Consider the following 13,897-nt stretch of genomic DNA (forward strand, 5'->3'; position numbering starts at 1 on the left):
TGCTACGCTCCTGAGCGATAAGCATATAGGTCTAACCTGTACTTCACCTACAGCTGGTAACGTCTCAATATGAGTGAAAAACTCTCGACGGAAATTAAAACAACCAACCAACCGAACAAACAACCCATCAAGTATCATAATGAAAGGTGAAGATGAACAGTGATCAATCTCATAACTCCTATAAGCAATACAAAATAGATAGTTGGGCAAACAAGGACCCCTGGACACACCAGAGGTGGGATCAGGTGCCTAGGAGGAGTAAGCATCCCCTGTATATTATTATAATATAATGAAAATCAGCTTGGGACCATTTTGTTGCCACCACGCCGTATATCTATCCTTGCTGCTTCCAAATTTGTGCTTTCATATTTTCTCAGACATGTTATTAGACATATTGTAGAGTTTCCCATAGCAATTACAATTTGTGGTCGAGCAAATGAAAATTGAATGTATGCAAACACTTTAACCACAAACAAAGCTACCGCGACAAATATGTATTCTAGTCAAATCATACTGTCAAATCACTTTGATTTGACACAGAGTTCCCTTTCTTCATGTAATTTATGACAAAAAGTAAAAGACGGATTGATAGAGTTTACATCAGACTCTGCTGGGTATCAAAGTTCACGTGAAATTCACGATCAGAGTTTAAAAGTTCACGATTATACATGTATCGTGAAAAAAAAAAACTAACAAGAAATAAAGTTTCATGTAAAAATCCCGTGTGTGACGCCCATTTCACGTGAAATTCATGTTAAAGATCTTTCTTGACATTCACGTGAGACAAATTTGCCTTTAATTGTCATAATGATCTACTTTGTCAATACAACCTGTCATTGGGTCAAATGCTGTCTAACGTGTTTTATATCAATTGTTAGGCCAGATTAGCACACTGATTTTGACTACGGATTAATCCGTTTACCTGATCAAGATAGAGGGCTCACGGCGGGTGTGACTGGTCGACGTGGGATGCTTACTCCTCCTAGGCACCTGATCCCACCTCTGGTGTGTCCAGGGGTCCGTGTTTGCCCAACTTTCTATTTTGTATTGCTTATAGGAGTTTTGAGAATAATCAGATTGATCACTGTTCGTTATCTTCACTTTTCACACGTATGTAGATGTTCTTCCAGGTGTCAGTTAATTAGGGTACGTATTTTGAATAACAGGTTTGTTGGAAGAAGGCTGACATTTATCAGTTGGAAAGGGTGTATTCCGCTAATTATCGCCCATATTGTCGAAAACATGAGATACAATTCAGTGGCGGATCTGTCATACTGTAATTATTGTATTTACTGTCACCCGGTGATTTAAAAAATGACCCTGAACGTAACTATTTCACTCCTTCCTCCTGTGGACGGAAAAGCTACATACTTGGGTCGCAGCACCCACCCCTTCAATTTTCTGAATCCGCCCCTCCAATAAGACTTTACTATTCAGAATCTAGTATGTAAACCTCCTTGAATAAAATTCAAACAATCATTAACTTTAGTGCTGAATGGTAAGCTAGCGTATAGAGTTGTAAGATACAGTTTATCCACAAAAATATGTTAAAATTCAAAGTGAAAGTGTATGTTGTTAATTTTTTTTTTTTTTTGGTGAAGCTAAAGTCATATATTCTAACTTGTCCGAATTATTACAAACATCCATCCTTTAATTAGTAATCATTAATTAGAATTGATCTAAGATAATCAAAATCATTATAGAATATCTATGTCTAAAACAAGCCATTTCTCTAAATCCGTTGAAACCTGTAAATTGTAGAATGTACACGTTGCAAGTACATTAAATGTATGTAACAGATGTATATATTGCATACAGGTGTGTATTTACTCTGTCCACATCCCGCGCCAAAATACACACAGCAATTAATTATCGGTATCGATTTTTGTTGTAATACAAATTGTTTTATCAAAAGCATTTCAAGTAATAGGAAATTGAACTTTGTCTTTAATTCTCTCAACGCGAAACAAGGGTTGTTTGGTTGTATGCAGTTTGAATGGAATTTACAGACGTTCACCAGTAAGGATTGGATGATTGATTGAATATTATTTAACGTCCCTTTTGAGAATCTTTCACTCATATGGAGACGTCAACATTACCGGTGAAAGGCTGCGAAATTTGGGCCTTTGCTCGGCACTTACGGCCTTTGAGCAGGGAGGGATCTTTATCGTGCCATACCTGCTGTGACACAGCACCTTGGTTTTTGCAGTCTCATCCAAAGGACCGACCCATTTAGTCGCCTCTTACAACAAGCAAGGGGTACTGAAGACCTAATCGAATCTGGATCCCCATGAGACTTGAAAGAAGGGCTTTATTCATTATTTTAAGATGATTCTCTTCACACTGACATGAGTTTCATGGAGCGCTCCATTGAATATGCCTGTGTGAAAAATTGAGTAAGGTTCTCACGAGGGAATACCACGTGCTATTCACTAGGACCCGGAACTATAAAAAAACAAAACAACAACCAGATCTCCAACACAACATGAGAATACACGAGTATACTGGTTGACTGATCCATGGTCGAAATCAGTCAACCAAATAACCCACTGGTGCACGATTACATGTATCATGTGTTGGTAATCTGTTTAATATGTATCCCCTCCCAAGAAGGGGGGGGGGGGGGGGGCATATTGTTTTAGTGTGAACTCTTCATATTAACATTTTTGGGCTTGGTCTTTGATATTTGGTATGTTGGTATACCATGATAAGACAGAGTGTTGCGTGTCATTTTTATGACCTCTGAACTTGTCCTTTTATGTAAAGGTAAAATAATAGAATTTCGGAGCATTTTTTTATTGTCCGGATCATAACTTATAGGCCTTTAATATTTGATTTGTGAGTATACCATGATAAGAAAACTTGTGTCATGCGTCATTTTTGCTGACATTTAACCTTGAACTTTTATGTAAGGGTCAAATAATAGAATGGGAGGGGGGGGGGGCTTTTTGGGCCTTTGATATTTTGTATGTTGTTATACTGTGATAAGACAGTGTGCAGCGTGCCGATTTTGATGACTTTTGACCTTTTAAATAAAGTTCAAATAATAAGAATTTTTGTGTGTATTTTTGTTGTTCGGACCATAACGTTTTTGTCCTTTGACATAGGCCTTTAACAATTGTTATGTTGATAAGTTTAATTTACTATCATATGTTCACAACACTATTCCTTGTTTGAAGTTCATATACATTAATTATTCTTTATTGCTGAAGACATACGTCTTATGGCATACATGTTTACAAAAATAATAAACAAGTTAACAATTGTATAGTATGGCATGGCATGACATTATATGGTATGTTACACAATACTGATGTGAATTTATAGACAGAGAATGCTACATAAGTAAATCATTACGTAAATTAAAGGCACAGTAAAGATATTTCCCCAAATTACACAACTCTTTGAAATTTTTTACACTTAATAATTGTATAAGTTTATACATATTTAGGCGAATGTTATGTACCGTAAGTCTTGATTTTCCACTTTAAAGGTGATCTCTAAAAAAAAATTAAAACCTATGGAAAGGGAAACATCAGTTTTACATGTAGTGTGCTAATTCAATTCTTCCTAGTTTCTTTTAGTTCCAGTTTTATTTATCCTTAAAAACTAAGACATATTTTTAGAGTACTGGTATTATCAACGATGTACAACATGTTCAGTTCTTTTTATATTTGTTAATACCCATAACAATCACACTACAATTATTTATAGGTACTGTATAGTATTTAGTTATATATAGGTACTATAATATTTAGTTATATATAGGTACTGTAGTATTTAGTTGTATATAGGTACTATAGTATTTAGTTGTATATAGGTACTATAATATTTAGTTATATATAGGTATTATAGTATTTAGTTATATATATATAGGTACTGTAGTATTTAGTTATATATAGGTACTATAGTATTTAGTTATATATAGGTACTATAATATTTAGTTATATATAGGTACTGTAGTATTTAGTTATATATAGGTACTATAATATTTAGTTGTATATAGGTACTATAGTATTTAGTTATATATATAGGTACTATAGTATTTAGTTATATATAGGTATTATAGTATTTAGTTATATATATATATAGGTACTGTAGTATTTAGTTATATATAGGTACTATAGTATTTAGTTATATATAGGTACTATAATATTTAGTTATATATAGGTACTGTAGTATTTAGTTATATATAGGTACTATAGTATTTAGTTGTATATAGGTACTATAGTATTTAGTTATATATAGGTACTGTAGTATTTAGTTATATATAGGTACTATAGTATTTAGTTGTATATAGGTACTATAGTATTTAGTTATATATAGGTACTATAGTATTTAGTTATATATAGGTACTATAGTATTTAGTTATATATATGTACTGTAGTATTTAGTTATATATAGGTACTGTAGTATTTAGTTGTATATAGGTACTATAGTATTTAGTTATATATAGGTACTGTAGTATTTAGTTGCATATAGGTACTATAGTATTTAGTTGTATATAGGTACTATAGTATTTAGTTATATATAGGTACTATAGTATTTAGTTGTATATAGGTACTGTAGTATTTAGTTATATATAGGTACTATAATATTTAGTTATATATAGGTACTATAGTATTTAGTTATATATAGGTACTATAGTATTTAGTTATATATAGGTACTATAGTATTTAGTTATATATAGGTACTGTAGTATTTAGTTGTATATAGGTACTATAGTATTTAGTGATTGTGTAATTTGCGTAGCTTATGAATCTAGCTTTTCTTGTGATAGATAACTCTAATGTAGTCTAGGTTCGCTTTGTCTAGAAAAAAAAAGAAATACAAATTGTTCAGAATTTTTGAATGATCAAGAAAATAAATGGATTTGAATAAAAGTGTGTGAATAATTAATCGTGATTGATCACGAAGAATAGCAAGTATGTAATGTGTTAATGCTTTTTTAAAAAGAAAATGAATTATGGATGTTTCTGTCTACGTTTTAGTCCCCTGGGACAGAAAGCCATATACATGTACCTGATGGCGACGCTGTTGTCAGTATCTGTAGGCAGCTGATTAAATTTGTTTAGAATATTTATTTCCAATAAAATATTAGCAACTTGTGTGTATATTCAATATACTGTATGTACAGTCATTCGATATTCTTATGTGTTTCACTAGATGTATGATTTAAAGGTTTTGCAACGAAATAGTTTTGTTTTTTTAGGTTTTAAATTTCAAGAAGCTACGAGTATTTACACTACACGAATCAAACTTTCATAAATTATGTAATAAACAAATGTTATGTACAGAAAATCAATAGATGTACACAGACACTAATGATGCAATAATTAATAGATGTACACAGATACTAATGATGAAATAATTAATAGATGTACACAGATACTAATGATGCAAGAATCAATAGATGTGCGATGCAATAATCACTATAGATGTACACAGATACTAATGATGTAATAATCACTGTAGATGTACACAGATACTAATGATGTAATAATCACTGTAGATGTACACAGATACTAATGATGTAATAATTAATAAATGTACACATATACTAATGATGCAAGAATCAATAGATGTACACAGACACTAATGATGCAATAATTAATAGATGTACACAGATACTAATGATGTAATAATTAATAGATGTACACAGACACTAATGATGCAATAATCAATAGATGTGCACAGATAATAATGATGCAATAATCAATAGATGTACACAGATACTAATGATGTAATAATCAATAGATGTACACAGATACTAATATGACGAGACTGAATCTGACCTACATTTTTATAACAGGATTATCACAAGTACATGTGTCTAGTGCGTTTTAGGATTGCGAATTCTCCCTTTTTGATCAATTTTAACAAAAGGAATGTCATTTATTGCATTTTTAGGACTCCTCTCCTTTGGGTGGGTGGATGGGGGATTACAAATTTGGGTTGCAACCCATCCTTGAACATTTTCTGGATCTGCCGTTGAGTACTGACTAACAGTATTTTCTGCATATATTTAAAGCATCTTAAGATGTTCACCTTCATTCATGACTCGGGCCGGATGATACTTCTGATTTGTATAATTGTTTTCTGAATGAGTGCTTCAATAACTGACCATTTTGGCCCCACCCTGAAACCAAAATTCCTACCCTGGGATCATCAAATTTAGACTGAGTTTTGGTAAAGGACTACCTGTTTTTCTAAATATCTACTAGTATTTAGCTTTACTTTAGTATCAATAGCACTAAATAATATGTTATCTAAATGTTTTACACATAGATACTATATATCAAGGGTCAGAATCTTTCCCCGGGGATCACGAGATTTACATTATTGGTAGAAGCCTTCCGGCTCTACATGTATCATTATGCCTTTGTTTTTTGTTGTTGTTTTTTTGTTTTTTTGTTGTTGTTTTTTTTTTTTTTTACACATGTGCGGTTGTAGAGAAGAAGATTTTTGAAACTTTGTCAATTTTTGGCAGTTTATGCCCCATCCCTAAGGCCCATGGGGGTGCAGAAGTCCTGAATTTACAATTTATGTCCTCCTTGTCCCAAAGATGCTTCATACCAAATTTAAAATCATCAATTAACAACACTACCTCAATCTACATTTTCGATAGCTATGTCTTTAGTGTTTTAAATTACGAATGCTACATGTACCACAAAAGATATGATCCAAACCATCAGGGTAAACTTGTGCAATAACAACAGCATGATTACAATGGATCCATTCTATACTGATGTTCAATTTGATGGAGAACGGCTATGCAATTTCAGTTTAGTAACAGAATCTGAAGTTCGCATGATCATCTCATCGGCTTCATCAAAATCATGTGAAATTGATCCAATCCCTACAACACGTCTGAAACCCATTTTAGAATCGGTGCTACCTATTTTTGCAGAAATAGTGAATAAATCTTTGAGTGAATGTATATTTCCATCTTCCTTCAAAGAAGCCATTGTACGTCCGTTATTAAAGAAAGCAGGATTGGAGCCAGACTCGTTACGGAACTACAGACCTGTCTCAAACCTCTCATTTCTTTCCAAAATTTTGAAAAGAGTGGTATCAGCTCGCATAGGGTACCATATAGATTCAAACAACCTAAATGACGTGGCTCAGTCTGCATATCGTCCTTGTCACTCAACAGGAACAGCTCTTCTAAGGGTACACCACGATATTGTGACAGCATTGGATAAAGGTTCTTGTGTTGCCTTGGTGATGCTAGATCTTTCAGCAGCTTTTAATGTTATAGACCATCAAATTCTCATTAAGCGACTGGAGGTATCATTTGGTATTACTGGTGCAGCACTTACATGGATCAAATCTTACTTAACTGGTCGTAGTCAGAAAGTGGTTGTAGGAACTGCAAAGTTTAAGGACTTTCTGCTTCCATATGGAGTGCCCCAAGGGTCAGTTCTGGGACCAAGACTTTATGCAATGTTTGCAAAACCGATTGGTGAAATCTGTCGCAGACATCACATCATGTATCATTACTATGCTGACGATACCCAGGCATACTTAGTTTTTAGACCTACAGATACATGGAATGCTATCTCATCGCGGCTACAGGAATGCTTAGCAGATATAAAATCTTGGATGAACGTCAACCTGCTGAAATTAAACGAAGAAAAAACTGAATTTATAGTGTTTACTTCGAAACATTCAAACGTTTCACCATCTTTTCAACTGTCTTTTGGAAATACCATTATTTCCAACTCGGACTGTGTTCGAAACCTTGGTGTTTTCTTCGACATTGTACTTTCTTTTAAAAATCATATTAGTTCCATCTCTCGTTCTTGTTATTATCATCTACGGAATATTGCACGGATTCGTTCTTTCATCAATGATGACCGCCTGCAAGACACTTGTATGTTCTCTTGTGTTATCACGCTTAGACTATGGAATGCACTATTTAAAGGGCTACCCCCAAACAGATCTGAGTAGGCTACAGACAATCCAAAACTCAGCAGCTCGACTTGTTGCCCGGGTCAGGAAGCATGACCATATATCACCGGTGCTTGTGTCCTTGCACTGGCTTCCAGTTGATTCCCGTGTTGAATACAAGAGTTTACTACACACATACAAGGCACTAAACGGATTGGCACCGGCCTATATCAGCGACCTCATCACCGTGTACGAACCAAAACGATCTCTGCGTTCATGCAATTCACGATTGCTAGAAAAACCCCGCGTTCGTACAAAGACCTATGGAGATCGAAGGTTTGATGTAACAGCTGCCACACTATGGAGCAGTTCGTTCGTGTGGCACTGTCAAAAGTTTTAAGACAAACCTCAAAACATATCTTTTTAGGAAATCTTATAACCATATTTTGTAATATATTCCTTTTTAAAGTAAAGGCTGGTTTGTCGCATGAACTCGTAATGTTTAAATTGTTTTATTTTATTTGGATATTATGTTTTATGCTCTGATTAATCTTATCGTGTTTTACATTGTTAAAGCGCTTAGAGTAATTACAAATTATATAATGCGCTATATAAATGCCGCACATTATTATTATTATTATTAAAAGACCGGACACTAAAAAGGTCCATCTACAAAATTTTACATGTGCTAGGAGTTCGTAAAACTACAAATATAAGTTAGCTGTATTTTGAGACAAGGCAAGGAGTTCATAAAACTACAAATATAAGTTTGCTGTATTTTGAGACAAGGCTAGGAGTTCGTAAAACTACAAATATAAGTTAGCTCCAGCTGTATTTTGTGACAAGGCTGTAGGAGTTCGTAAAAATACAAGTGTAAGTTAGCTGTAGTTTGAGACAGGGCGACCATCGTTGTATTTTGTTCGCATTTTTCAAATGTTTAAATTCAAATTTTGGTTTAGATTTTTTTTATGTAGTTCGGAAATTACATATCAAGAGCAGTGTATGATTGTTTGTATTGTACAGTATTTGTGAAACCACTATGTAAAACTAGGTAAAGGCTTGGACATATATGGAACGAGCAAATATAAATGCTTATATCGTATGACAAAGACTAACTATATTTTTTAAGCAAACTCCAAAGTCAAGAGAACTGTTACATTTACAAACACTTAGCTGGTCATATTTACAGTAACCTTTGAAAGAATTGATACCAAAACTATAAAAAGTGCATTTCTAAAACAAGGTTGTCTTCTCATACATATAATTTGTTCATTGAAATAGATACATATAATGTAGACACAAAATATATCCCGTGAGACCGGACCCCCCCCCCCCCCCCCCCCCCCCCCCGAGAGAGAGAGAGAGAGAGAGAGAGAGAGAGAGAGAGAGTTGTGTTTGTGTAGGCCAGAGGTCAATTTCAAGGTCAACAAAACTGGTATCGTTGGAAAGGTTTTCTTAAAACACGCACACGCTTACTATATATATATATATATATATATATATATAAACAATACCTCTTACGATTTGAAAGATATTGCTTATATTGAAATTTTCTAAAAGTAGGTGAAAGGTTAATGTTAATGTCAAAGATTTTGGTACCAATGACAAGGTCTTGCCACAAGGAATACGCATGCCAAATATGAAAACTGTCGATCTTATTTTGTAAAAGATATAACCAAGGTTAAAGTGTTTTTTGAAAATTTCCAAAAACTAGGTCAATGATCAATGTCAAGGTCAGAAGGTAAAAAAAATTGGCATCATTGGGAAGGTCTTCTCACAAAATTACACATACTTGATATAAAAAACCCAGTACCTCTTATGGTTTGAAAGATATGGCTTATATTCCAATTTTCTAAAAGTAGGTCAAAGATCAGTGTTAAGGTCAAACTTTAAGGTTTTGGTGTGTACCTCTTATGATGTAAAAGGTATGACAAAGGTTACCAGAGAGAGAGAGAGAGAGAGAGAAGAGAGAGAGAGAGAGAGAGAGAGAGAGAGAGAGAGAGAGAGAGACAGACAGACAGACAGACAGACAGACTATCACTGAACTACTGTAATAATGAAACTGAAGATAAAGATCATTTTTATGCTTGTATTTTGAAATTCGATCAAAACCACTGAAAGGTATTATTGGTGTAAACCTTTCTATACAAGCATATCAACAATTTACTTGTATTGTCCTTCTCCGAAAATGCATATTATAATGATATAGGGTTATTGAATAATGTATAATATGTTCCAGAACGAACTATGTAGTGAAAGAAGCCGAAGAAGTTTAAAGTAGCCTAAATGTTTGAAAGACATGGAAATTTTCAGCATGAGGTTTTGTATGTGCTTTCACGGGTTTTTATTCAAGTTTCGTGTCTTGTTGGGGCGCTTATACGGTTTTCTCTTTACAGAAGTGAACAGGCTTCTGCTAGCTACATCCACATGGATGTAATGATAAGACAATTCAGAGAATATTTATTTTAAGAAGCTAAATTGATTTATAAAATGTTGAGGTGACATGGTAATGCAAATTAAGAAAATACGTATAAATATTGATTATTACACAGAATACACTGGGTGATGAGGCTCACTTTCTGTTGTTACAATGATGTCATTACAATTAAACTGACAGGAAAGTAAAACAATTTCTTTGAATAAAATGAGGAGAATGTAGCGATATAACCCCAAGTCTTTTCTATGTTTACTGGATATATATGTATCTTAATGGACAGCGGAAATTCTATTCGGGGGTGTGGTTCTTTTCTTTCAAGCAGAGAAAAGTGTTTTACATTATACCATGACTATTAGACGATGAATAGGAATTTTAACATCTTATCTGCTCCCTCAAACCTCCAAAACATTGAAATAAAATTATGTTATGCTCGACATCGGGGATGTTTGACAAAAACTGGAGTCAGAAAATGACGAAGTTATGCCAGGAATCAAAGGCCTGATAAAACTTTAAGAAGTTGTTCAAACAACCTCTGTATCCCTTTGTCCACATAAAAGCGTGTGAAAAGTGTGTTCAATCTATTTGCAGGTAGCAGAGTGAAAAAACGACGAATGTTAGTCTAATGTTGCTATAAACATAACGAATGTAGATGAAATTCACTCGCTAATTGTCGCCCGGTTAGGCATCCATTTTCTTGTTCAAGAAGGATTGGTGTTCTCCTTTATGACACTGGAAGTTTTACGACATCTGTTGTTGAACGAAATTGTACACCTCATTAATGTCTGTATAAAGGCGGGAAATGTACATCTCACTAATGCCTGAGTAAACGCGGGAAATTTGCACCTCACTAATGCCTGTAGAGACGCGGGAATTGTATACCTCACTAATGCCTGTGTAAACGCGGGAAATGTACACCTCACTAATGCCTGTATAAAGGCGGGAAATGTACATCTCACTAATGCCTGTATAAACGCGGGAAATGTGCACCTCACTAATGCCTGTATAAACGCGTGAAATTAATGTACACCTCACTAATGCCTGTATAAAGGCGGGAAATGTACACCTCATTAATGTCTGTATTAACGCGGGAATTGTACACCTCACTAATGCCTGTAGAAACGCAGGGAATGTGCACCTCACTAATGCCTGTAAAGGCGGGAAATGTACACCTCATTAATGTCTGTATAAACGCGGGAAATGTGCACCTCACTAATGCCTGTATAAAGGCGGGAATTGTACACCTCATTAATGTCTGTATAAAGGCGGGAAATGTGCACCTCACTAATGCCTGTTTAAACGCGGGAAATGTGCACCTCACTAATGCCGGTATAAAGGCGGGAAATGTGCACCTCACTAATGCCTGTATAAATGCGGGAAATGTGCACCTCACTAATGCCTGTAGAAACGCAGGGAATGTGCACTTCACTAATGCCTGTTTAAACGCGTGAAATTAATGTACACCTCACGCCTGTATAAACGCGGGAATTATACACCTCACTAATGCCTGTATAAACGCGTGAATTGTACACCTCACTAATGTCTGTATAAACGCGTGAGTTGTACACCTCATTAATGCTTGTATAAACGCGGGAAATGTGCACCTCACTGATGCTTGTATTATAAGTCTGCATGCACATCAGTACCTCGTGGAAAACAAACATTAACAACTCTATTACTTTGCGAATCCTTTAATTCCGACTCATTGTTTGTATAGATATATACTTATTGACAAAATAAACCGATTGTCCCTAGACCTAGCTTGAAGAGATGATAGTGTTATAGAATTAGGTGGTTCACTTTTCCTGATTTAATGAGTACACGCGAGATTTCCTGTGCTCAGTATTGTCTGATGAGAAAACAATAAATCCGCTGACAGTAATCTACTTGACATTGCAGTGATTACTAGTTATTAATTCCCCTGGGAGGTGTAGATATTATGGAGGATCACAAGCTTGACATTGCAGTGATTACTAGTTATTAATTCCCCTGGGAGGTGTAGATATTATGGAGGATCACAAGCTTGACATTGCAGTAATTACTAGTTATTAATTCCCCTGGGAGGTGTAGATATTATGGAGGATCACAAGCTTGACATTGCAGTAATTACTAGTTATTAATTCCCCTGGGAGGTATAGATATGGAGGATCACAAGCTTGCCTTTCTCTTAGCCAAATTATCACCTAGGCATGTAATGTACACGTGTGTAGAAACATCATTGACAATGTACAAAATCTAAAAAAACAACCCCCCCCCCCCCAAAAAAAACCCACCACATTGATGCAGCATTGCAGACCTTTTAACTCCATTCTGGATTTCATGAACAATGTATGACATTCAACAACAGTCCAATGGGTTACATCGCTTACCTGAGCTCTGCTGTTGTTGGGCTGTTGTGATCTTTACAAAGAATGCTGTTGTTGAGATGAAATTCAAAGATGTTTCCCTATATTCCGGACAGTATGTCAACGCCTTTGCAAAGAATAGTAATGAGAAGCTGAATTAGGTACTCATGCAAACCTTTGATCCCCTACTGCGGCCCTACCTTACTTCAGAGAGCCACAATTGTAGCAAACTTGAATATATACTACCTCGGGATGCTTGTATACATCAATATGACAAATCATGGCTCTCTTGTTCTTGAGAAGATTCTATTATATTTTTCTTTACAGTGTATATCTACATGTAAAACTTGTCACCCTATTGCGGCCCACCCTACCTCTGCCAGCATGATTTGAACAAACCTGCTTCTACTCTGTCTGAAAGCTTTCAACGTTTCTGCCCTGTGGTTCTTGAGAGTATTTTTAATGACCCTATCCTATGTTTCCATTTTCTTGATGATATCCCCCTTGGAGGGGTATAGACTTTCATTTGAGCAAACGTAAATCCCTTTCATTTTTGGGTGAGACCGGAAAAACCGAGGCCCCGTGTCACAGTAGGTGTGGCACGATAAAGATCCCTCCCTGCGTAAAGGCCGTAAGCGCCGAGCACAGCCCTAATCATAATATACAAACAACCAACCAACCTTCACTTAAGCACTCAAAAATTCCAAAAATCCGGAAGGCAAACTAGCGCGTTGGTTTGAAACTCTAAGCAATTTTCAATTTGCAACACCTTTTGATATTGTTTATGAAATGCCTACTGATTTCAAAAGAATACCCCCAGAACACATGGGTATGGGAATTACAGGAAAAGTTAGAAGAGGTACACACTACTGTCAGAAAAATGTCCAAATATAATATCCAAAGACAGAAGTGGTATCATGATAGGAAATTAAACTGGCAGTCATTTAGATCTGGTGATCGGGTTTAAGTTTATTTTCCAAAACGTTGAATTGGTACGTCTCCCAAGTTTTCTTCGTACTGGCAAGGCCCTTTTGAAATCATTGAGAAGTGTTCCAGTGTTACATATAAAGTAAATAGCGGACCTAGAGGAGCAAATCATATCATTCATACTGACCGTATACGACCTTTATTTCGACAAATACTGACTTTTGAACCCGTGGATTTTCCTACCGTCAATGATGTTCCTGACAATAGTGCTGATTCTGAAGTTGAGAGTGACAATGAA

Source organism: Ostrea edulis, chromosome 1 (genome assembly GCF_947568905.1).
Source record: "Ostrea edulis chromosome 1, xbOstEdul1.1, whole genome shotgun sequence".
NCBI classification, from domain to species: domain Eukaryota; kingdom Metazoa; phylum Mollusca; class Bivalvia; order Ostreida; family Ostreidae; genus Ostrea; species Ostrea edulis.